General features: G+C 48.4%; 1 protein-coding gene across 1 annotated transcript in view; it reads left to right on the top strand.

Moving 5' to 3' along the window:
- The first annotated feature begins 4,819 nt into the window (after positions 1 to 4,819).
- The window catches only part of LOC143769185 (uncharacterized), a 477,331-nt gene continuing 455,078 nt past the window's right edge, over positions 4,820 to 27,072 (top strand). Inside the window, exon 1 of the mRNA XM_077257766.1 lies at positions 4,820 to 4,858. The gene's annotated coding sequence lies outside the window, so the exon portion shown is untranslated. The remainder of the gene's footprint in view (positions 4,859 to 27,072) is intronic.

Below are 27,072 nucleotides of genomic sequence, written 5' to 3'. Positions count from 1 at the left end.
TTCTCACAAAGTGGATATACTTCTGTCCTGTTAGTTTGTCGTATATCAACCAGCCACTTTCTGCCACTTACATTGTGTTGTTTTATACACTGGGCCTGAGTTTTGGTTCAGTCTCCCCCCAAAAAAAGGAGATTCAAATTCTCACAAAGTGGATATAGTTCTGTCCTGTTAGTTTGTCGTATATCAGCCAGCCACTTTCTGCCACTTACATTGTGTTGTTTTATACACTGGGCCTGAGTTTTGGTTCAGTCTCCCCCCCAAAAAAGTGAGATTCAAATTCTCACAAAGTGGATATACTTCTGTCCTGTTAGTTTTTTTCGTATATCAGCCAGCCACTTTCTGCTACTTACTTTGTGTTGTTTTATACACTGGGCCTGAGTTTTGGTTCAGACTCCCAAAAAAAAGGGAGATTTAAATTCTCAACAAGTTAATATACACCTTCTACCTTGTTTTACAGTACCATATAACGGTTGTTATTTTGGTTAGATTTTCCCAAAAATGAGGAAGTCTGGTGGAAGAGCCCGTTGGCAGTCATTGCCAGCTGGTACTGATGGTGGTGGTGGTGCATCTGGTGGTAGTGGGAAAAGCACAAAAGCACCTAAGGCTGGAGGTGTTGAGCCAGCGTCATCGTCTGGCTACACAAGGCCTCGAAGGCTCCCTTATCTGGTGGAAAAAGGACACGTCTGGCTACCCAAAATGTTGATGATCTAACCTTTATTAAAATAAACCAATCATGGATTTCAAATTATTTTGCCCCTCTTTCCCCTGCTGACACGTAGCTTGCCTGAAAAATGTCTTGCTTTTGGCCTCCTCTTACTGACTTCTCCAATTCCTCCATTTGCAGCTGCTGAATGTCCACCATAGGCCATTTTTATACCTCCCTAAATGGGATGACATGTGCGAGTGCCGTTTGCCTGGACAGGTGGGTGTGCCCACTCTTGGCGACGGCACTGGCACAGGGTCCCTCATAGTACAATGAAGTGTCTCTGATGGTGGTGGTGCACAACCAACGTCAGACACACCATCGCAATATGAGGGGCCCTGTGCCAGTACCGCCGCCCATGAGAGAGTGTTCCCCCCAGCTCGAACAGTGCTCTACCACTTGCAATACTTACCTCTCCCTGCTCCACCACTGTGTAGTCTGTGCTGTTAAATCCTTCAATGGCACTGCCAATACAAATTTGTTGAAATGATAGATGATAGTTAAAATATACAGGGACCCAGGCCTCCATTTAGACCAGTTAATACTTTGCGCCTACTACCACTGTCTGCTACTCAGCAGAGGAGCCCACCCCTGGACCTAGCTATGCCACCTGTTTATTTATGAACAATTTTTTGACAGACATTTAGCCCACTTTATTATTTGGGCCTACTAACTGTGTCTGCCACTCATTACAATTGTCCTCCACTGAACAAAGCAATGCCACCTGTCTAGTCCTTATACCAATTTTGAACTGCATTTAGGCTACTTTATTATTTGGGCCTACTAACTGTGTCTGCCACTCATTACACCTGTCCTCCACTGAACAAAGCAATGCCGCCTGTTTAGTCCTGTTACCAATTTTGAACTGCATTTAGGCTACTTTATTATTTGGGCCTACTAACTGTGTCTGCCACTCATTACACTTGTCCTCCACTGAACAAAGCAATGCCGCCTGTTTAGTCCTGTTACCAATTTTGAACTGCATTTAGCCTACTTTATTATTTGGGCCTACTAACTGTGTCTGCCACTCATTACAGTTGTCCTCCACTGAACAAAGCAATGCCGCCTGTTTAGTCCTGTTACCAATTTTGAACTGCATTTAGCCTACTTTATTATTTGGGCATACTAACTGCGTCTGCCACTCATTACAGTTGTCCTCCACTGAACAAAGCAATGCCGTCTGTTTAGTCCTGTTACCAATTTTGAACTGCATTTAGGCTACTTTATTATTTGGGCCTACTAACTGTGTCTGCCACTCATTACAGTTGTCCTCCACTGAACAAAGCAATGTTGCCTGTTTAGTCCTGTTACCACATTTGAACTGCATTTAGCGCACTTTATTAGTTGGGCCTATATCTGTGTTTCCTCCTCATCCTGCCCATTGCCCAGCCGCTGCTAGATGAGACTGCTGGTACATTGACCCAGACCACTACATTCCCCTTGCACTCTACACAGCCAGAATCTGACCCTGCTGAAAGTCAGGTTCCCCTTCCCGCATACTATACCATCCTACACGGGGACAAAGAGGAAGGTGCAGATGAAAGTGCAGGTTCCTTCATCAGGTGGGGGGCATACTCGTTGGCGACGTCACTGGCACAGGGCCCCTCATAGTATGCAAAAGTGTCTCTGCCGGTGGGAGGCACCACCCGCCGTCAAACACACCGCCGTACTATGATGGGCCCTGTGCCAGTGCCAATGCCAACGAGTGGGCCCCCCTGCTTGCTCAGCATCACAGCACTTGCAAAGTTGAAATACTTACCTCTCCCTGCTCCACCGCCGTGACGTATTCCGCGTTTCCTGGGCCCACGAAAATCTTGAGCCAGCCCTACCCCCCACAACTTTAGCCAAATGACCCACAGTTTTCAATGCCTAACTATTATTATAAAGTAAATTAAGATTGACAAGCTTCAGTAATAAGAATTGATGTTTTTGGCATTAAAATGGGCATTGTAGGTGTTTTCCTGTCCTCCACTCACTGCCGACTTTGATTTCTCATTGACTTGCATTGGGTTTCGTGTTTCAGTCGGCCCCCGACTTTTCGCAATAATTGGCCGATTTCACCCGACCAGACTTTTGACAAAGTCAGGTTTCGTGAAACTCGACTCGATCCGAAAAAAGTAAGTCGCTCAACTCTACTGCCAACACATTTGGATATGCAGCAGAATTTTCTCCTGCAAATCCCAAACATGTGCAAATAGCCTTAGTTCCTGTCCTGTGTCCCCATCATTCATTATAAGTTCTTGATAGCATTAAAATTAATTTGGGGTTGGCAGGTAGTGAACATAGTCCGCCACCTCCCAATTCATTATAAGTCCTTGACAGCATCTTCTCCCAAATTTCAGTTCATTAAAAAGTGTCCTATCCTCTATATCGCCTTTTTCTCCCCCACCACTCCCTTCTTTGCCCTTTGCACCACCTCTATCATTGCTTTCTCCCCCACCACCACATCATTGCCCATTCCACCACCTAGATCATTGCCTTCTCCCCACCACCCCATCATTGCCCTTTCCACCACCTCCTTCATTGCCTATTTGCTCACCACCCCCATCATTGCCCTTTCCACCCCCTCCATCACAGCCTTTACCCCACCACCCCATCAATGCCCTTTCCCCACCTCTATCATTACTTTCTCTCCCACCACTCTCACACACACGAACACACACAGCACCACTCACTTCTCTGCACGTTCCCCTGCAGCCACACACACACAGACACACACACAGCACAACTCACTTCTCTGCACTACTCCCGCAGCTGCAGCTTCATCGTAGCCAACAGCTTTCTCACTGAAACAGCCACGCGCTGAATGCTGACGTCATCCAGCCGTGCTGCTGTGTCAGGAAGGAAGCAGGGTGAATCCCGGCAGCTCCACTCCACTGCCATTTTCTCCTGTAGGCAGCAGAGCTGCAGGGATCGCTCCCTGCCTGCCGTACATTAGCCGCCCTGCAGGGGCCCCCCTCCACCTCCGGGCCCTGATGCAGGTTTACCGGCTGCACATGCGGTATGTCCGCCTCTAATCTAAAGCTTTGAAGGTGGCAGATGGTCTCCAACCTACTTAGCCAGTGTGCTACTACACAAATCATACATATGGAATGCCCAACCTTGGTTATCACATTCATCCCTTGTGCTAATAAACATATTAGGCATTAAGAACTATCATATTTTTCATTGAGACCTTGATACTGCTATGTATGGAACCATAATATGTCTGTGCTGCCATATGGTGATTTCAAAGATAGAAACTTCGGTAAGGCCCCCTTCAAATGTACGTGTTTCTGGTACACGTGGCATCCATTTTTTCTTACATATCACACTTATTCATCTTAATTTATGGTGATCATCAGAAGTCCGTGTTAACCACATGAACTGTGTGTCGGCGTGAACCACATGGAGATATTTCTGTTTTTGCCGGCAGCACAGATGACAAGGGCCAGCACAAGTCTATGGGTCTGTGAAAAACATGTACAGCACAAGGATGGCACCCATGCCATCTGCCATCTGTATGTGTTTAACATTGCAATGTATAGGAGAAGCTTTGTAATTTCATTATTCCTTTATCCATACCAGAAAAACACAGAAGACACACTGATCCAAAACCCTGATGACACCAGCATCGTTTTTTTCTGGCACCTGTTTTATTCGGACGTGTGAAGGGGACCTAATATGGCATGCAATTACATCTGACAAAAAAAACTCAATCAAACATGAAATAGCCTGGTATGGCTGGCACTGCTAATCCATTTTCTGGTGTATGAAAGTGACTTTGAATATTCTACAATTTTCATTAGAATATTTTATCCCATAAAAAAGACCAATAAAAGAGGATGTTAAAAAACATTACATTATGATACGTATAATATACTCTCATATCTATTATGTTCATAGTGTAAAACAAGTGAAAAGTTAAGATACAAGTGAAAAGTTAAGATAATAAAAGAAACATTTAAAAATGTTGTAAACTTAGGATTTTTTCCCATGATTATCCTGCAGAACACTGAATGTAGACGGAGCTTCATTAGTCTTTACTCATAGCTGAAATTAGACCTGTAAGGAGTGTGTCTCCTCCCAGTTACCTCCTACCTGCTGGATCTCAGGCAACAATGTGTATTAGCAACCCAACGCTCACAGCAAAGACTAATTGTTTATTCCACACAGGTAAGCGTACTATCCCTGTTATTTATAGTGTATCACAATTAATGTAGAGTGATTTGATGCATGTGTACAGCTATGATTGATATACAGTTATATGAAAAAGTTTGGGCACCCCTATTAATCTTAAGCTTAATGTTTTATAAAAATAGTGTTTTTTTTGCAACAGCTATTTCAGTTTCATATATCTAATAACTGTTGGACACAGTAATGTTTCTGCCTTGAAATGAGGTTTATTGTACTAACAGAAAATGTGCAATCTGCATTCAAACAAAATTTGACAGGTGCATAAGTATGGGCACCTTTATCATTTTCTTGTTTTAAATACTCCTACCTACTTTTTACTGACTTACTAAAGCACTTTTTTTGGTTTTGTAACCTCATTGAGCTTTGAACTTCATAGCCAGGTGTATGCAATCATGAGAAAAGCTACTTAAAGTGGCCACTTGCAAGTTGCTCTCCTGTTTGAATCTCCTCTGAAGAGTGGCATAATGGGCTCCTCAAAACAACTGTCAAATGATGTGAAAACAAAGATTATTCAACATAGTTGTTCAGGGGAAGGATACTAAAAGCTGTCTCAGAGATTTAACCTGTCAATTTCCACTGTGAGGAACATAGTAAGGAAATGGAAGAATACAGGTACAGTTCTTGTTAAGGCCAGAAGTGGCAGGCCAAGAAAAACATCAGAAACGCAGAGAAGAAGAATGGTGAGATCAGTCAAGGACAATCCTCAGACTACCTCCAGAGAGCTGCAGCATCAACTTGCTGCAGATGGTGTCACTGTGCATCGGTCAACTATACAACGCACTTTGCACAAGGAGAAGCTGTATGGGAGAGTTATGCAAAAGAAGCCATTTCTGCAAGCATGCCACAAACAGAGTCGGCTGAGGTATGCAAAAGCACATTTGGAGAAAACAATTTCTTTTTGGAAGAAGGTCCTGTGGACTGATGAAACCAAGATTGAGTTGTTTGGTCATACAAAAAGGCGTTATGCATGGCGGCAAAAAAACACAGCATTCCAAGAAAAACACTGGCTACCCACAGTAAAATTTGGTGGAGGTTCCATCATGCTTTGGGGCTGTGTGGCCAATGCCGCCACCGGGAATCTTGTTAAAGTTGAGGGACGCATGGATTCCTCTCAGTATCAGCAGATTCTTGACAATAATGTTCATGAATCAGTGACAAAGTTGAAGTTACGCAGGGGATGGATCTTTCAGCAAGACAATGATCCAAAACACCGCTCCAAATCTACTCAGGCATTCATGCAGAGGAACAATTACACTGTTCTGGAATGGCCATCCCAGTCCCCAGACATGAATATCATTGAACATCTGTGGGATCATTTGAAGAGGGCTGTCCATGCTCGGCGACCATCAAACTTAACTGAACTGGAATTGTTTTGTAAAGAGGAATGGTCAAAAATACCTTCATCCAGGATCCAGGAACTCATTAAAAGTTACAGGAAGCAACTGGAGGCTGTTATTTTTGCAAAAGGAGGATCTACTAAATATTAATGTCACTTTTCTGGTGAGGTGCCCATACTTATGCACCTGTCAAATTTTGTTTGAATGCAGATTGCACATTTTCTGTTAGTACAATAAACCTCATTTCAAGGCAGAAACATTACTGTGTCCAACAGTTATTAGATATATGAAACTGAAATAGCTGTAGCAAAAAAAACAATTTTTATAAAACATTAAGCTTAAGATTAATAGGGGTGCCCAAACTTTTTCATATAACTGTAAGTTACCACCTTGTAACCTGGATATTTAACTTGGCTCAACGTTAATATAAAACAGTAATATTAAAGTACAGCTCCACACGCCATGTTTGCGTGGGTTTCCTCCCAGTAGTTTCCTCCCATGCTCCAAAGACATACTGATAGGGACCGTAGACTGTGAGCCCTAGTGGGGACAGGGGTGATGTCTGTAAAGCGCTGTGGAATATGACAGTTCTATGAGCAAAATAAATAATAAATAAATAGAAATTTATATGACTGTTTCATTGCTTCAAATAGAGTTTCTAAAACAGGCACATATAAGAATTGGAACAGATTTGATTTTCTGGTGCACACATTTTGGTAATAAATCTTAACATTTGAACATCTAAAAGGGGATTTCTCATTTTTTATCTTAAGTAGCGCACCCACTGGTTTCCAGCTTTGTGCAGGTCTATGATCTTGTCCCTGACATCCTTCTAAAGCTCTTTGGTCTTGCCCATGTTGTAGAGGTTAGAGTCTGACTGGTTAATTGAATCTGTGGCAGGAGTCTTTTATAAAGGTGACTGACTATGTAAGACAGGTTATGAAAAAAGAAAATGATCTCACCGTACTGAAGTATTGCATGACTGTTAGATCCCATAGAGTGCCATATCCAAAAACCTGCTGACCCGCAGCGAAGTCCACGAAAAGTAAGAAAGATCGAGGCACCTCTATTTAAAATTCTTCAAAGTTTATTTTCAAAGAATTAAAAACTCCACCCGTTTAGCACAAAAAACTCTGACGCATTTCTAGTACTAGCATGGCCTTAGTCATAGAGTACATGGGTTACAGAGTGGAAAGTAGTTTATAAAAGGAAAAGTTACACGTGTGTGACAAATAATCAATTATGCAAATGCCCGGGGAAAAAGAAAACACCTAAAGGTTAACTGCATGTAAGAAATATACTGGACAAAACCTGCTTATAATAATGTTACTATGCTGTCTCAACATTTTTTTTATATATAATATATATATACATACATACAGTATATATAAAGTATATCTTAATAAATAAACTTAGTATCTGTCTTGTAGTTCATTCCCTTAGGCTGTTTAGTGTCTAGTGTTATGATCCAAAAGGCTTCTCTCATAAATAATTTGTGTTGCCAACTACCACCATGTTTAGGAATTTTAACTCTCTCTATGCCAAAAAATTAAAACTATCCAATTCTCCCTTATGTTGTTCCAAAAAATGCCTAACTACTCCTGAATACGTAATATTATTGTTGTTGATGTTGTAGATATGTTCAGAGCGTCTTTTTTTCAATGTACGACTGATACCACCTATATATTTAATTTTTGCAAAATGTGCATTCAATGCAGTACACTACATGATATGTTTCACAATCAATAAAGGAATTAATTTTGTGATAATTATCTACGGTATTTTTTGGTTTCCTTGGCATATTGGCACATTACATTTTATACAAAAGCATTTATAAAATCTCTTCTTTGTTAACCATATTGCGTTATTGGTACGTTTTTCATATAAACTGGGTGAAAGCATGTTACCTAAAGATTTCCTTCTTCTGGCAACACATAGCCATTTAGGATAATATCATGTAACTTTTGATCTTGATGTAGCACTGGAACATATTTATGTATACTATTCTTCATTTTGTAAAAATGAGTACTATATGGAGTAATAAAAGTAATAATATTATTGGTGTAATTGCGACAATTATTTTTCATTGTTTTTTGTTAGAGGAAAAATTGAGCATTTCATTTCTTTCTAGCCCTAACGTTTTACTGTATGCTGTATCAATGATTTTATTAGTGTATCCTCTATTTTTAGTCTTGTTTTCATGATAGGCGATTGTTTGAGAAATGTATCGATGTCAGAGCATAATCTTTTAGCTCTGACAAACTCAACATAAGGAATAGCTGCAGTAGTATGAAAAGGGTGGCAACTATCTGCACGCAAAGTGGTATTACCACTTACAGGTTTACGAAAAAGGGAACAGGTTATTTTGTTTGTTTGTTTGTACACCACACCACCCTTTATAGAAATGTCCAAAAATTCTATGACACTACTAGGCCCATTAACGGTAAAACGTAAATTGTGGCATTATCATTAAGATAATGTATGAAGTCTGATATGGTCACCAAGTCCTTGGACCACACTAGGAGCATGTCATCCACATAGCGACCATACCAGACCAAATTATCAAAGAAAGGATTAGATTGCGAAAAAATATAATATTCCTCCCACCAAGCAACGTACAAAAATTGCTAGAGAAGGGGAAAATTGTGACCCCATAGGTTCTCCCCTAGTCTGAAAAAAGAATTCCTTGTTGAAAACAAAAAAATTATGTCTCAACAAAAAAAATCTATGGACATGAGAAAAAATTCTTTTAATTCTGCCGAATATGCGCTTTGTCAGTTTAAATGAAAAGAAATAGCCTGTATTGCGGATTCATGTGAGATACAGGAATATAAGTTTTCTATATCACAAGAAAAAAAGTGATATTATCAAAGGCTTGTACCAATCGTAAATTGAAAAAAAGAATCTCTGAACATATCTACATCAACAACAATAATGTTACATATTTAGGAGTAGTTAGGCATTTTTTTGAACAACATAAGGGAGAATTGGATAGTTTTATTTATTTTTTGGCATAGAGAGAGTTAAAATTTCTAAATGTGGTGGTAGTTGGCAACACAAATTATTTATGAGAGAAGCCTTTTGGATCATAACACTAGACGCTAAACAGCCTAAGGGAATGAACTACAAGACAGATATTATGTTTATTTATTAAGATATACTTTATATACACTGTGTTCCAAATTATTATGCACATAGAGTTTAGGAGTGATAAGTAGTGTTGAGCATTCCGATACCGCAAGTATCGGGTATCGGCCGATACTTGCGGTATCGGAATTCCGATACCGGGATTCCGATACTTGCCGCGTATCGGATACCGGAATCGGAAGTTCCAAGATTCAAAATGCAGAAATTCAGCCAATGAGAATGATTCCAAGTGTGGGCACATCCTGTTTAGCATGGAGGGCATGAAACTACTGGCAAGGCTGTGATTGGCTGCTGAAATGATGTCATGATGCAGTTTAAAAGTCGCTGGCGCCATTTTGCGATCACTCTGCTGTGAATTCAGTTAGTGACAGGACGCTGTTTGCTGACTGAGGGAAAGTTTAGAGATAGCGATTTGCTTCTTTGTGCTTTCCAAAGGCTAATTTAGCAACCGCTGTGTTCACCTACTATTCACCTTGCTTTTGCCTTGTAGCGCTGTTTTCACAGCGATCTGCAAGGTCTGTGTGTGTGTGTGTGTGAGTGCAGCCCACTCTCTAGTCTGAGTGCAGCCACATAGGCCATCCATAGCTGGTTGTATTCAGTTCAGGGAGGGTGGTTCATTGCCTCATACTGTTCTTTTTTTTTTTTTTCCAAGTAGTGTAGTCTGCTGCTAATTTATTCAAAAAAATCCTATTAGTGTCTTTCCACCCGTCTCCAGCTAATTTGTGGAAAAACACTACATAGGATAAAGTAGAGGAGGGTTTTTGGGCCTTGCAGCGCCGTTTACGGCTGTCTGCATGGTCTCCGTGTGATTGCAGCTCGCCCTGTAGTCTGTGAGCAGCCATAGCCTGGTTGTCTCCAGCTCAGGGTTGTTCACTGCGTCATACCGCCAAATCAATTTTCTTTTTTTTTCAAGTAGTGTAGGTTGCTGCTAATTTATTTAAAAAAATCCTATTAGTGTCTTTCCACCCGTCTCCAGCTAACTTGTGGAAAAACACTACATAGGATAACGTAGAGGAGGGTTTTTGGGCCTTGCAGCGCCGTTTACGTCTGTCTGCACGGTCTCCGTGTGACTGCAGCTCTATCTGTTGTCAGTTCAGCCCCCAAAAAAGAAATAAATAATAAAGTTCACCAAACACACCAGTTACACCACTTTACATTTGTGTAGGCCACATTAGCTCATATTAAAGTCTAGTCCACACTTTAGAAAATTAGTGTTTCTTATACCTGTTAGGAGGAGTTGCTCAGGAATAAGCACACAAATCCGTTAGTACTTTTCTGCTTATCTTTATCAGTCAACCAAGATGAAGAAGGCAGTGAGTAAGGCACGTGGGCGTGGGCGTGGGCGCGGAGCAGGGAGGGGACGTGGGGATTCTGTGCCTGCTGCGGGCACCGGTGACTCATCAGCACCCACTTTCACCAGGCAACAGTCGTTCATGCGCAGCTTTGTGTCAGAGCGCCGTACACCGCTGCTGCGTCAAGAACAAATTGAAGCTGTTGTCGGATGGATGGCAGCTAATGCATCAACTTCCATTAGTGCCACATCCTCTCAGACACAGAGCACTGGAGAGCAGCCATCTGTCTCTTCACCACCTGCCAAATTGCCCAGGCAGACAGAGAGCCCAGGACAGGAGCCGTCTCTACTTCTGTTCTCTGAATCTCTTGGCTTGGAAACAGGGGGCCAGCCAAGCAGCATTGGAGAAATGGAAGAAGAGGCAGGGTGCAGTGATGCCCAACAGCTTTTTCTGTCTTCCTCTGAAGAGGCGGGTGGGCCAGTGGCTCCGGTCACCACATCGCAGGCCGCATCAGCTGATGATGACACTCAGGTGCCACTTACTGGTGCGTGCTCTGCTGCTGAGACTACCCAGGAGGAGCAGTTGGGGGCAGAGGGTAGTGTAGATGATGAGGTCCTCGACCCATCTTGGCGTGAGGGACAGGAAGGTGGTGGGAGCAGCTCTGAGGAAGAGATTCCCCGTACGGCCCAAAGAGGGAGAGGGAGGGGGAAGACTGCGGATCCTGCAGCCTCCGCTTTGGCACCCGTTAGGAGCATGTCTCTTCCAAAAGCCAAAAAGGGCGCTCCCAAGACTTGCAGTGCCTGGTCCTTTTTTGACACAGTTGCAGATGACATTTGCTATGTCAGATGCAAGGTGTGTCATCAAAAAGTCAAAAGAGGGAAAAATGTCAGCAACCTCAATACCTCCAACATGTGGAAACATGTGCGCAGCAGGCACCCGGCGGAGTTAGAAAAACACACTGAAGAGGTAGGCCAACCAACAGCGGCAGCTACCACCTCTTCAGCTCGTGTTGCCTCTTCCTCTAGCTCACACGCAGCTGGTTCGGCTTCCTCCCAGGATCGCCGTGGAAGAACCTCTGGCCCTGTTGTCCAGAGACCCGCTGTAATTCCACCCGCAGCACCACTTTCCCAGTCATCCACACACTCCCAGCCCAGTCTACAGCCATCGGTAGTACAGGCATGGGAGAAAAGGCGGCCTTTCTCGTCAAACCACCCACGAGCACAGGCTCTGACTGCAGGCATTGCCAAACTTCTGTCACTGGAAATGCTGTCATTCAGGCTGGTGGAGACTGACAGCTTCCGTGACTTGATGTCATTGGCAGTCCCACAGTACAATGTGCCTAGCCGCTTTTACTTCAGCAGGCAAGCCGTCCCTGCCCTGCACAAGCATGTGGAGGGACACATAAAACACGCGCTACTGAACGCCGTCAGTAGCAAGGTCCACCTCACCACCGATGCGTGGACCAGTCAACATGGACAGGGGCGATACCTTTCCCTCACTGCCCATTGGGTTAATGTCGTTGAGCCGGGTACAGACCGTGCGAGTGGCGCAGGACGTGTCCTGCCCACTCCAAGGATTGCAGGAATCCATTCTGTACGCATTGACTCCTCCTCTTACACCAGTTCCTCAGAATCATCGCTGCAGGAGCCGTCACAGTCCACCTCCACATGGACCCGTGATGAACGTGTACCTGTTACGACCGACATGAGCACAGCCGTGGCCAAACGTCAACAGGCCGTGTTGAAATTAATTTTTTGGGGGAATCGTAGCCACACAGCGCAGGAGCTCTGGAATGCCATCAAGCAGGAGAGCGATGTGTGGTTTGTGCCAGCGAATCTCCAGCCAGGCATGGTAGTGTGTGATAATGGCCGAAATCTGGTGGCAGCTCTGGGCCTCGGCAACCTCACTCACATCCCATGTCTGGCACATGTGCTCAATTTGGTCGTGCAGAGCTTTTTGAGGGACTATCCGGATCTTGATGCACTGCTGCACAAGGTCCGCCTAGAGTGTGCTCACTTGCGGCGTTCCAGCACGGCAAAAGCGCGCATTGCGGCTCTGCAGCGCCGACACCGCCTGCCGGAACATCGCATCATAGGTGACCTACCTACCAGGTGGAATTCCACGTTACATATGTTGGAGCGGTTGTGTGAGCAGCAGCAAGCTGTAATGGAGTACCAGCTGCTTCAGGCGCAAAAAAGTCGCAGTCAGCGCCGTACAGACTTCACAACCACAGAGTGGGCCACTATGAATGACGTCTGCCAGGTTTTGCGTCCCTTTGATTATTCCACGCGGATGGCGAGTGCAGATGATGCACTAGTCAGCATGACTGTCCCTGTTATGGTTCTCAATGGCAAGAGAACATAGCCCAGCAAACATAAGAACTAGCTCTTGGAAGGATGGAAACTAAACTGACCATGAACTAAACCTGCCGCACAACTAACAGTAGCCGGGTAGCGTAGCCTGCGTATTATCCCTAGACGCCCAGCGCCGGCCGGAGGACTAACTAATCCTGGCAGAGGAAAATATAGTCCTGGCTCACCTCTAGAGAAATTTCCCCGAAAGGCAGACAGAGGCCCCCACAAATATTGGCGGTGATTTTAGATGAAATGACAAACGTAGTATGAAAATAGGTTTAGCAAAATTGAGGTCCGCTTACTAGATAGCAGGAAGACAGAAAGGGCACTTTCATGGTCAGCTGAAAACCCTATCAAAACACCATCCTGAAATTACTTTAAGACTCTAGTATTAATTCATAACATCAGAGTGGCAATTTCAGATCACAAGAGCTTTCCAGACACAGAAACGAAACTACAGCTGTGAACTGGAACAAAATGCAAAAACAAACAAGGACTAAAGTCCAACTTAGCTGGGAGTTGTCTAGCAGCAGGAACATGCACAGAAAGGCTTCTGATTACAATGTTGACCGGCATGGAAGTGACAGAGGAGCAAGGCTAAATAGCGACTCCCACATCCTGATGGAAACAGGTGAACAGAGAGGATGATGCACACCAGTTCAATTCCACCAGTGGCCACCGGGGGAGCCCAAAATCCAATTTCACAACAGTACCCCCCCTCAAGGAGGGGGCACCGAACCCTCACCAGAACCACCAGGGCGATCAGGATGAGCCCTATGAAAGGCACGGACCAAATCGGAGGCATGAACATCAGAGGCAGTCACCCAAGAATTATCCTCCTGACCGTATCCCTTCCATTTGACCAGATACTGGAGTTTCCGTCTGGAAACACGGGAGTCCAAGATTTTTTCCACAACGTACTCCAACTCGCCCTCAACCAACACCGGAGCAGGAGGCTCAACGGAAGGCACAACCGGTACCTCATACCTGCGCAATAATGACCGATGAAAAACATTATGAATAGAAAAAGATGCAGGGAGGTCCAAACGGAAGGACACAGGGTTAAGAATCTCCAATATCTTGTACGGGCCGATGAACCGAGGCTTAAACTTGGGAGAAGAAACCCTCATAGGGACAAAACGAGAAGACAACCACACCAAGTCCCCAACACAAAGCCGAGGACCAACCCGACGCCGGCGGTTGGCAAAAAGCTGAGTCTTCTCCTGGGACAACTTCAAATTGTCCACTACCTGCCCCCAAATCTGATGCAACCTCTCCACCACAGCATCCACTCCAGGACAATCCGAAGATTCCACCTGACCAGAAGAAAATCGAGGATGAAACCCCGAATTACAGAAAAAGGGAGACACCAAGGTGGCAGAGCTGGCCCGATTATTGAGGGCAAACTCCGCTAAAGGCAAAAAAGCAACCCAATCATCCTGATCCGCAGACACAAAACACCTCAAATATGTCTCCAAGGTCTGATTAGTCCGCTCGGTCTGGCCATTAGTCTGAGGATGGAAAGCAGACGAGAAAGACAAATCTATGCCCATCCTAGCACAGAATGCTCGCCAAAATCTAGACACGAATTGGGTACCTCTGTCAGAAACGATATTCTCCGGAATACCATGCAAACGGACCACATTTTGAAAAAACAGAGGAACCAACTCGGAAGAAGAAGGCAACTTAGGCAGGGGAACCAAATGGACCATCTTAGAGAAACGATCACACACCACCCAGATGACAGACATCTTCTGAGAAACAGGAAGATCCGAAATAAAATCCATCGAGATGTGCGTCCAGGGCCTCTTCGGGATAGGCAAGGGCAACAACAATCCACTAGCCCGAGAACAACAAGGCTTGGCCCAAGCACAAACGTCACAAGATTGCACGAAGCCTCGCACATCTCGAGACAGGGAAGGCCACCAGAAGGACCTTGCCACCAAATCCCTGGTACCAAAGATTCCAGGATGACCTGCCAACGCAGAAGAATGAACCTCAGAAATGACTTTACTGGTCCAATCATCAGGAACAAACAGTCTACCAGGTGGGCAACGATCAGGTCTATCCGCCTGAAACTCCTGCAAGGCCCGCCGCAGGTCTGGAGAAACGGCAGACAATATCACTCCATCCTTAAGGATACCTGTAGGTTCAGAATTACCAGGGGAGTCAGGCTCAAAACTCCTAGAAAGGGCATCCGCCTTAACATTCTTAGAACTCGGCAGGTAGGACACCACAAAATTAAACCGAGAGAAAAACAACGACCAGCGCGCCTGTCTAGGATTCAGGCGTCTGGCGGACTCAAGATAAATTAGATTTTTGTGGTCAGTCAATACCACCACCCGATGTCTAGCCCCCTCAAGCCAATGATGCCACTCCTCAAAAGCCCACTTCATGGCCAAAAGCTCCCGATTCCCAACATCATAATTCCGCTCGGCGGGCGAAAATTTACGCGAGAAAAAAGCACAAGGTCTCATCACGGAGCAATCGGAACTTCTCTGCGACAAAACCGCCCCAGCTCCGATTTCAGAAGCGTCGACCTCAACCTGAAAAGGAAGAGCAACATCAGGCTGACGCAACACAGGGGCGGAAGAAAAGCGGCGCTTAAGCTCCCGAAAGGCCTCCACAGCAGCAGGGGACCAATCAGCAACATCAGCACCCTTCTTAGTCAAATCAGTCAATGGTTTAACAACATCAGAAAAACCAGCAATAAATCGACGATAAAAGTTAGCAAAGCCCAAAAATTTCTGAAGACTCTTAAGAGAAGAGGGTTGCGTCCAATCACAAATAGCCTGAACCTTGACAGGATCCATCTCGATGGAAGAGGGGGAAAAAATATATCCCAAAAAGGAAATCTTTTGAACCCCAAAAACGCACTTAGAACCCTTCACACACAAGGAATTAGACCGCAAAACCTGAAAAACCCTCCTGACCTGCTGGACATGAGAGTCCCAGTCATCCGAAAAAATCAAAATATCATCCAGATACACAATCATAAATTTATCCAAATAATCACGGAAAATGTCATGCATAAAGGACTGAAAGACTGAAGGGGCATTTGAAAGACCAAAAGGCAACACCAAATACTCAAAGTGGCCCTCGGGCGTATTAAATGCGGTTTTCCACTCATCCCCCTGCTTAATTCGCACCAAATTATACGCCCCACGGAGATCTATCTTAGAGAACCACTTGGCCCCCTTTATGCGAGCAAACAAATCAGTCAGCAGTGGCAACGGATATTGATATTTAACCGTGATTTTATTCAAAAGCCGATAATCAATGCACGGCCTCAAAGAGCCATCTTTCTTAGCCACAAAGAAAAAACCGGCTCCTAAGGGAGATGACGAAGGACGAATATGTCCCTTTTCCAAGGACTCCTTTATGTATTCTCGCATAGCAGCATGTTCAGGCACAGACAGATTAAATAAACGACCCTTAGGGTATTTACTACCCGGAATCAAATCTATGGCACAATCGCACTCCCGGTGCGGAGGTAATGAACCAAGCTTAGGTTCTTCAAAAACGTCACGATATTCAGTCAAGAATTCAGGAATCTCAGAGGGAATAGATGATGAAATGGAAACCACAGGTACGTCCCCATGCGTCCCCTTACATCCCCAGCTTAACACAGACATAGCTTTCCAGTCAAGGACTGGGTTATGAGATTGCAGCCATGGCAATCCAAGCACCAACACATCATGTAGGTTATACAGCACAAGAAAGCGAATAATCTCCTGGTGATCCGGATTAATCCGCATAGTTACTTGTGTCCAGTATTGTGGTTTATTGCTAGCCAATGGGGTGGAGTCAATCCCCTTCAGGGGTATAGGAGTTTCAAGAGGCTCCAAATCATACCCACAGCGTTTGGCAAAGGACCAATCCATAAGACTCAAAGCGGCGCCAGAGTCGACATAGGCATCCGCGGTAAAAGATGATAAAGAACAAATCAGGGTCACAGATAGAATAAACTTAGACTGTAAAGTGCCAATTGAAACAGACTTATCAAGCTTCTTAGTACGCTTAGAGCATGCTGATATAACATGAGTTGAATCACCGCAATAGAAGCACAACCCATTTTTTCGTCTAAATTTCTGCCGTTCACTTCTGGACAGAATTCTATCACATTGCATATTCTCTGGCGTCTTCTCAGTAGACACCGCCAAATGGTGCACAGGTTTGCGCTCCCGCAGACGCCTATCGATCTGGATAGCCATTGTCATGGACTCATTCAGACCCGCAGGCACAGGGAACCCCACCATAACATCCTTAATGGCATCAGAGAGACCCTCTCTGAAATTCGCCGCCAGGGCGCACTCATTCCACTGAGTAAGCACAGCCCATTTACGGAATTTCTGGCAGTATATTTCAGCTTCGTCTTGCCCCTGAGATAGGGACATCAAGGCCTTTTCCGCCTGAAGTTCTAACTGAGGTTCCTCATAAAGCAACCCCAAGGCCAGAAAAAACGCATCCACATTGAGCAACGCAGGATCCCCTGGAGCCAATGCAAAAGCCCAATCCTGAGGGTCGCCCCGGAGCAAGGAAATCACAATCCTGACCTGCTGAGCAGGATCTCCAGCAGAGCGAGATTTCAGGGACAAAAACAACTTGCAATTATTTTTGAAATTTTGAAAGCAAGATCTATTCCCCGAGAAAAATTCAGGCAAAGGAATTCTAGGTTCAGATATAGGAACATGAACAACATAATCTTGTAAATTTTGAACTTTCGTGGTGAGATTATTCAAACCTGCAGCTAAACTTTGAATATCCATTTTAAACAGGTGAACACAGAGCCATTCCAGGATTAGAAGGAGAGAGAGAGAGAAAGGCTGCAATATAGGCAGACTTGCAAGAGATTCAATTACAAGCACACTCAGAACTGAAGGAAAAAAAAAAAAAAAAAAATCTTCAGCAGACTTCTCTTTTCTCTCCTTTCTCTGTCAATTAATTTAACCCTTTTCGGCCGGTCAAACTATTATGGTTCTCAATGGCAAGAGAACATAGCCCAGCAAACATAAGAACTAGCTCTTGGAAGGATGGAAACTAAACTGACCATGAACTAAACCTGCCGCACAACTAACAGTAGCCGGGTAGCGTAGCCTGCGTATTATCCCTAGACGCCCAGCGCCGGCCGGAGGACTAACTAATCCTGGCAGAGGAAAATATAGTCCTGGCTCACCTCTAGAGAAATTTCCCCGAAAGGCAGACAGAGGCCCCCACAAATATTGGCGGTGATTTTAGATGAAATGACAAACGTAGTATGAAAATAGGTTTAGCAAAATTGAGGTCCGCTTACTAGATAGCAGGAAGACAGAAAGGGCACTTTCATGGTCAGCTGAAAACCCTATCAAAACACCATCCTGAAATTACTTTAAGACTCTAGTATTAACTCATAACATCAGAGTGGCAATTTCAGATCACAAGAGCTTTCCAGACACAGAAACGAAACTACAGCTGTGAACTGGAACAAAATGCAAAAACAAACAAGGACTAAAGTCCAACTTAGCTGGGAGTTGTCTAGCAGCAGGAACATGCACAGAAAGGCTTCTGATTACAATGTTGACCGGCATGGAAGTGACAGAGGAGCAAGGCTAAATAGCGACTCCCACATCCTGATGGAAACAGGTGAACAGAGAGGATGATGCACACCAGTTCAATTCCACCAGTGGCCACCGGGGGAGCCCAAAATCCAATTTCACAACATGTCCCCCTTATCTGCCTGCTTGAAAAATCACTGCAAGCGCTAAGGGATGATGTTGTGGAAGAGGTGGAGGATGAGGATTCACCATTTCCATCATCTTCTGGACAGTCAGCGCCACGTGGTTCCTCACAAACGCGTAGGCAGGGGACAGTTTGTGAGGAGGATGAGGAGGAGTCAATGGAGGAGGAAGACATCCGTCCAGAGGAGGGAGTTACACAATTGTCCAGTACTCAGTGTGTACAGCGAGGGTGGGGTGATGACGAGCGGGCAGAGATCACGCCTCCAGCAGGGGACAGCGTTTCTTGGGCAGTTGGCAGTCTGCAGCACATGGTGGATTACATGCTGCAGTGCCTGAGAAACGACCGCCGCATCGCCCACATTCTCAACATGTCTGATTATTGGGTGTTCACCCTCCTCGATCCTCGCTACCGGGACAACGTAGAAAGCCTCATCACACCGTTGAACCGGGAGCGAAAAATGCGGGAGTACCAAGACACACTGGTCAATTCCATCATCTTCTCCATTCCAACTGAGAGAAGTGCTGCTAGTGCATTCCAAAGCAGCTCAGTGCGTCCAGGCAGTGGTGGAGGCTCTGCACAAAGAGGGAGCAGAAGCAGTGCCTCTGCCCAAGGCAAGACCAGTATGGCCCAACTGTGGCACAGTTTTCTGTGCCCCCCACAAAAGTCTACACCATCACAGACGGCTCCAGTCAGCAGGAGGCAACGGTTCCGTCAGATGGTGACAGACTACATGTCTTGCCCTCTTGCTGTACTCCCAGACGGCTCTTCCCCTTTCAAGTTTTGGGTCTCAAAGCTGGATACATGGCCAGAGCTAAGCCAGTATGCATTGGAGGTGCTGTCTTGCCCTGCGGCCAGTGTATTATCGGAACGTGTCTTTAGTGCTGCAGGTGGTGTACTAACTGACCGTCGCATGCGACTATCCTCCGATAACGTTGACCGGCTTACTTTCCTGAAAATGAACAAGGCCTGGATCTCGCAGGAATTTGCCACTCCTCCTCCTGATTAAATAATTAGGTCACTGTATACGTTATCCAGGTCTCCTGTTGTGTTCATCTTTCTACCACCTGAATTTAAATTCCTGGGCTCCAACACCGCCAGTTGAGGCTCAGAAGTGCCGTCTGCACAGTCAAAACATACGACCCAGTGTTATTGGGTTTCAGTAACGTCAGCTGATCCCCAGCTGTGTAGCCGGCAATGTGTCATGCGACCGCCACGCTGACACAACAACTGAAATGTAAGGGAATCTGTCCCCCCCCCCCCCAAGGCGTTTGTTACTGAAAGAGCCACCTTGTGCAGCAGTAATGCTGCACAAGGAAAAGGTAGCTATTTTTGTTTAGCACCTTGCACACGCAGAACTTAACACTTATAAAATGTGTCCACTGATACCGTAACACCGTCCCGGAGGTGGGACTTTCCTTCGTAATGTGATGCAGCACAGCCGTCATTCCTACCCCCCCCCGGCGCCGCGCACCGGCTCAGCGTTGTTTGATTCCGTCCCGGAGCCTGCGCTGTTATGTTATCCCGTGGCCAGGCACACTTAGCGCTGCCCGTCTTCTGGCATCATTTGGTGTCAGGATGGCTGCGCCTGTGCGGCCGCGCTGGCAGAGAGCCCGCCTCGCAGTGTCTTCTGATTTAATCCCACTGGGGGCCTGGGATCCATGGACATGCGCAGTGCATATCTGAACCTCCACCTCTCACTCATCTCCCTATGGCTTCTTCAGACTGTTCGGTGTCAGCTGGTCCCTAATAGCATGCCACGGCCGTGACACCGCACAGTCTTAAGAAGCCGTAGGGAGGGGAGTGAGAGGCGAGGATATGCACTGCGCATGTCCATGGATCCCAGGCCCCCAGTGGGATTAAATCAGAAGACACTGCGAGGCGGGCTCTCGGCCAGCGCGGCCGCACAGGCGCAGCCATCCTGACACCAAATGATGCCAGAAGACGGGCAGCGCTAAGTGTGCCTGGCCACGGGATAACATAACAGCGCAGGCTCCGGGACGGAATCAAACAACGCTGAGGAGCCGGTGCGCGGCGCTGGGGGAGTAGGAATGATGGCTGTGCTGCGTCACATTACGAAGGAAAGTCCCACCTCCAGGACGGTTTTACGGTTGCAGGGGACACATTTTATAAGTGTTTAGTTCTGTGTTTGCAAGGAGCATGATGAAAAGAGCCACCTTTTCCTTTTGCATCTTTTGTGCTGCACAAGCTGGCTCTTTCAGCTACAAACACCTTAGGGGGGGGTTAAAGGTTCCCTTTCGACTTTCTCAGGCTTCGGCCTACATTGTGTTCCTCTGCTTTTCCACCTGTCCCTGGGCTCCAACACCGCCAGTTGCCGTCCAGAAGTGCTGTACGCACAGTCAACAGTCCCTCCTCTGTTATTGGGGTTCAGTAACGTCAGCTGTTCCCCTGCTGTGTGTGTGGCAATCCCTCCTACCTCCTCCAACCTCCTCCTCCTCCACCTGTCCCTGGGCTCCAACACCGCCAGTTGCCGTCCAGAAGTGCTGTACGCACAGTCAACAGTCGCTCCTCTGTTATTGGGGTTCAGTAACGTCAGCTGTTCCCCTGCTGTGTGTGTGGCAATCCCTCCTACCTCCTCCAACCTCCTCCTCCTCCACCTGTCCCTGGGCTCCAACACCGCCAGTTGCCGTCCAGAAGTGCTGTACGCACAGTCAACAGTCGCTCCTCTGTTATTGGGGTTCAGTAACGTCAGCTGTTCCCCTGCTGTGTGTGTGGCAATCCCTCCTACCTCCTCCAACCTCCTCCTCCTCCACCTGTCCCTGGGCTCCAACACCGCCAGTTGCCGTCCAGAAGTGCTGTACGCACAGTCAACAGTCGCTCCTCTGTTATTGGGGTTCAGTAACGTCAGCTGTTCCCCTGCTGTGTGTGTGGCAATCCCTCCTACCTCCTCCAACCTCCTAAAACCTCCTCCTCCTCCACCTGTCCCTGGGCTCCAACACCGCCAGTTGCCGTCCAGAAGTGCTGTACGCACAGTCAACAGTCGCTCCTCTGTTATTGGGGTTCAGTAACGTCAGCTGTTCCCCTGCTGTGTGTGTGGCAATCCCTCCTACCTCCTCCAACCTCCTCCTCCTCCACCTGTCCCTGGGCTCCAACACCGCCAGTTGCCGTCCAGAAGTGCTGTACGCACAGTCAACAGTCGCTCCTCTGTTATTGGGGTTCAGTAACGTCAGCTGTTCCCCTGCTGTGTGTGTGGCAATCCCTCCTACCTCCTCCAACCTCCTCCTCCTCCACCTGTCCCTGGGCTCCAACACCGCCAGTTGCCGTCCAGAAGTGCTGTACGCACAGTCAACAGTCGCTCCTCTGTTATTGGGGTTCAGTAACGTCAGCTGTTCCCCTGCTGTGTGTGTGGCAATCCCTCCTACCTCCTCCAACCTCCTCCAACCTCCTCCTCCTCCACCTGTCCCTGGGCTCCAACACCGCCAGTTGCCGTCCAGAAGTGCTGTACGCACAGTCAACAGTCGCTCCTCTGTTATTGGGGTTCAGTAACGTCAGCTGTTCCCCTGCTGTGTGTGTGGCAATCCCTCCTACCTCCTCCAACCTCCTCCTCCTCCACCTGTCCCTGGGCTCCAACACCGCCAGTTGCCGTCCAGAAGTGCTGTACGCACAGTCAACAGTCGCTCCTCTGTTATTGGGGTTCAGTAACGTCAGCTGTTCCCCTGCTGTGTGTGTGGCAATCCCTCCTACCTCCTCCAACCTCCTCCAACCTCCTCCTCCTCCACCTGTCCCTGGGCTCCAACACCGCCAGTTGCCGTCCAGAAGTGCTGTACGCACAGTCAACAGTCGCTCCTCTGTTATTGGGGTTCAGTAACGTCAGCTGTTCCCCTGCTGTGTGTGTGGCAATCCCTCCTACCTCCTCCAACCTCCTCCTCCTCCACCTGTCCCTGGGCTCCAACACCGCCAGTTGCCGTCCAGAAGTGCTGTACGCACAGTCAACAGTCGCTCCTCTGTTATTGGGGTTCAGTAACGTCAGCTGTTCCCCTGCTGTGTGTGTGGCAATCCCTCCTACCTCCTCCAACCTCCTCCTCCTCCACCTGTCCCTGGGCTCCAGCACCGCCAGTTGCCGTCCAGAAGTGCTGTACGCACAGTCAACAGTCGCTCCTCTGTTATTGGGGTTCAGTAACGTCAGCTGTTCCCCTGCTGTGTGTGTGGCAATCCCTCCTACCTCCTCCAACCTCCTCCAACCTCCTCCTCCTCCACCTGTCCCTGGGCTCCAACACCGCCAGTTGCCGTCCAGAAGTGCTGTACGCACAGTCAACAGTCGCTCCTCTGTTATTGGGGTTCAGTAACGTCAGCTGTTCCCCTGCTGTGTGTGTGGCAATCCCTCCTACCTCCTCCAACCTCCTCCTCCTCCACCTGTCCCTGGGCTCCAACACCGCCAGTTGCCGTCCAGAAGTGCTGTACGCACAGTCAACAGTCGCTCCTCTGTTATTGGGGTTCAGTAACGTCAGCTGTTCCCCTGCTGTGTGTGTGGCAATCCCTCCTACCTCCTCCAACCTCCTCCTCCTCCACCTGTCCCTGGGCTCCAACACCGCCAGTTGCCGTCCAGAAGTGCTGTACGCACAGTCAACAGTCGCTCCTCTGTTATTGGGGTTCAGTAACGTCAGCTGTTCCCCTGCTGTGTGTGTGGCAATCCCTCCTACCTCCTCCAACCTCTTCCAACCTCCTCCTCCTCCACCTGTCCCTGGGCTCCAACACCGCCAGTTGCCGTCCAGAAGTGCTGTACGCACAGTCAACAGTCGCTCCTCTGTTATTGGGGTTCAGTAACGTCAGCTGTTCCCCTGCTGTGTGTGTGGCAATCCCTCCTACCTCCTCCAACCTCCTCCTCCTCCACCTGTCCCTGGGCTCCAACACCGCCAGTTGCCGTCCAGAAGTGCTGTACGCACAGTCAACAGTCGCTCCTCTGTTATTGGGGTTCAGTAACGTCAGCTGTTCCCCTGCTGTGTGTGTGGCAATCCCTCCTACCTCCTCCAACCTCCTCCTCCTCCACCTGTCCCTGGGCTCCAACACCGCCAGTTGCCGTCCAGAAGTGCTGTACGCACAGTCAACAGTCGCTCCTCTGTTATTGGGGTTCAGTAACGTCAGCTGTTCCCCTGCTGTGTGTGTGGCAATCCCTCCTACCTCCTCCAACCTCCTCCAACCTCCTCCTCCTCCACCTGTCCCTGGGCTCCAACACCGCCAGTTGCCGTCCAGAAGTGCTGTACGCACAGTCAACAGTCGCTCCTCTGTTATTGGGGTTCAGTAACGTCAGCTGTTCCCCTGCTGTGTGTGTGGCAATCCCTCCTACCTCCTCCAACCTCCTCCTCCTCCACCTGTCCCTGGGCTCCAACACCGCCAGTTGCCGTCCAGAAGTGCTGTACGCACAGTCAACAGTCGCTCCTCTGTTATTGGGGTTCAGTAACGTCAGCTGTTCCCCTGCTGTGTGTGTGGCAATCCCTCCTACCTCCTCCAACCTCCTCCAACCTCCTCCTCCTCCACCTGTCCCTGGGCTCCAACACCGCCAGTTGCCGTCCAGAAGTGCTGTACGCACAGTCAACAGTCGCTCCTCTGTTATTGGGGTTCAGTAACGTCAGCTGTTCCCCTGCTGTGTGTGTGGCAATCCCTCCTACCTCCTCCAACCTCCTCCTCCTCCACCTGTCCCTGGGCTCCAACACCGCCAGTTGCCGTCCAGAAGTGCTGTACGCACAGTCAACAGTCGCTCCTCTGTTATTGGGGTTCAGTAACGTCAGCTGTTCCCCTGCTGTGTGTGTGGCAATCCCTCCTACCTCCTCCAACCTCCTCCAACCTCCTCCTCCTCCACCTGTCCCTGGGCTCCAACACCGCCAGTTGCCGTCCAGAAGTGCTGTACGCACAGTCAACAGTCGCTCCTCTGTTATTGGGGTTCAGTAACGTCAGCTGTTCCCCTGCTGTGTGTGTGGCAATCCCTCCTACCTCCTCCAACCTCCTCCTCCTCCACCTGTCCCTGGGCTCCAACACCGCCAGTTGCCGTCCAGAAGTGCTGTACGCACAGTCAACAGTCGCTCCTCTGTTATTGGGGTTCAGTAACGTCAGCTGTTCCCCTGCTGTGTGTGTGGCAATCCCTCCTACCTCCTCCAACCTCCTCCAACCTCCTCCTCCTCCACCTGTCCCTGGGCTCCAACACCGCCAGTTGCCGTCCAGAAGTGCTGTACGCACAGTCAACAGTCGCTCCTCTGTTATTGGGGTTCAGTAACGTCAGCTGTTCCCCTGCTGTGTGTGTGGCAATCCCTCCTACCTCCTCCAACCTCCTCCTCCTCCACCTGTCCCTGGGCTCCAACACCGCCAGTTGCCGTCCAGAAGTGCTGTACGCACAGTCAACAGTCGCTCCTCTGTTATTGGGGTTCAGTAACGTCAGCTGTTCCCCTGCTGTGTGTGTGGCAATCCCTCCTACCTCCTCCAACCTCCTCCAACCTCCTCCTCCTCCACCTGTCCCTGGGCTCCAACACCGCCAGTTGCCGTCCAGAAGTGCTGTACGCACAGTCAACAGTCGCTCCTCTGTTATTGGGGTTCAGTAACGTCAGCTGTTCCCCTGCTGTGTGTGTGGCAATCCCTCCTACCTCCTCCAACCTCCTCCAACCTCCTCCTCCTCCACCTGTCCCTGGGCTCCAACACCGCCAGTTGCCGTCCAGAAGTGCTGTACGCACAGTCAACAGTCGCTCCTCTGTTATTGGGGTTCAGTAACGTCAGCTGTTCCCCTGCTGTGTGTGTGGCAATCCCTCCTACCTCCTCCAACCTCCTCCTCCTCCACCTGTCCCTGGGCTCCAGCACCGCCAGTTGCCGTCCAGAAGTGCTGTACGCACAGTCAACAGTCGCTCCTCTGTTATTGGGGTTCAGTAACGTCAGCTGTTCCCCTGCTGTGTGTGTGGCAATCCCTCCTACCTCCTCCAACCTCCTCCAACCTCCTCCTCCTCCACCTGTCCCTGGGCTCCCACACCGCCAGTTGCCGTCCAGAAGTGCTGTACGCACAGTCAACAGTCGCTCCTCTGTTATTGGGGTTCAGTAACGTCAGCTGTTCCCCTGCTGTGTGTGTGGCAATCCCTCCTACCTCCTCCAACCTCCTCCTCCTCCACCTGTCCCTGGGCTCCAACACCGCCAGTTGCCGTCCAGAAGTGCTGTACGCACAGTCAACAGTCGCTCCTCTGTTATTGGGGTTCAGTAACGTCAGCTGTTCCCCTGCTGTGTGTGTGGCAATCCCTCCTACCTCCTCCAACCTCCTCCTCCTCCACCTGTCCCTGGGCTCCAACACCGCCAGTTGCCGTCCAGAAGTGCTGTACGCACAGTCAACAGTCGCTCCTCTGTTATTGGGGTTCAGTAACGTCAGCTGTTCCCCTGCTGTGTGTGTGGCAATCCCTCCTACCTCCTCCAACCTCTTCCAACCTCCTCCTCCTCCACCTGTCCCTGGGCTCCAACACCGCCAGTTGCCGTCCAGAAGTGCTGTACGCACAGTCAACAGTCGCTCCTCTGTTATTGGGGTTCAGTAACGTCAGCTGTTCCCCTGCTGTGTGTGTGGCAATCCCTCCTACCTCCTCCAACCTCCTCCTCCTCCACCTGTCCCTGGGCTCCAACACCGCCAGTTGCCGTCCAGAAGTGCTGTACGCACAGTCAACAGTCGCTCCTCTGTTATTGGGGTTCAGTAACGTCAGCTGTTCCCCTGCTGTGTGTGTGGCAATCCCTCCTACCTCCTCCAACCTCCTCCTCCTCCACCTGTCCCTGGGCTCCAACACCACCAGTTGCCGTCCAGAAGTGCTGTACGCACAGTCAACAGTCGCTCCTCTGTTATTGGGGTTCAGTAACGTCAGCTGTTCCCCTGCTGTGTGTGTGGCAATCCCTCCTACCTCCTCCAACCTCCTCCAACCTCCTCCTCCTCCACCTGTCCCTGGGCTCCAACACCGCCAGTTGCCGTCCAGAAGTGCTGTACGCACAGTCAACAGTCGCTCCTCTGTTATTGGGGTTCAGTAACGTCAGCTGTTCCCCTGCTGTGTGTGTGGCAATCCCTCCTACCTCCTCCAACCTCCTCCTCCTCCACCTGTCCCTGGGCTCCAACACCGCCAGTTGCCGTCCAGAAGTGCTGTACGCACAGTCAACAGTCGCTCCTCTGTTATTGGGGTTCAGTAACGTCAGCTGTTCCCCTGCTGTGTGTGTGGCAATCCCTCCTACCTCCTCCAACCTCCTCCAACCTCCTCCTCCTCCACCTGTCCATGGGCTCCAACACCGCCAGTTGCCGTCCAGAAGTGCTGTACGCAGTCAACAGTCGCTCCTCTGTTATTGGGGTTCAGTAACGTCAGCTGTTCCCCTGCTGTGTGTGTGGCAAT

Source organism: Ranitomeya variabilis, chromosome 1, assembly GCF_051348905.1.
Source record: "Ranitomeya variabilis isolate aRanVar5 chromosome 1, aRanVar5.hap1, whole genome shotgun sequence".
NCBI lineage: Eukaryota > Metazoa > Chordata > Amphibia > Anura > Dendrobatidae > Ranitomeya > Ranitomeya variabilis.
This window is presented reverse-complemented; position numbering and strand designations above follow the sequence as displayed.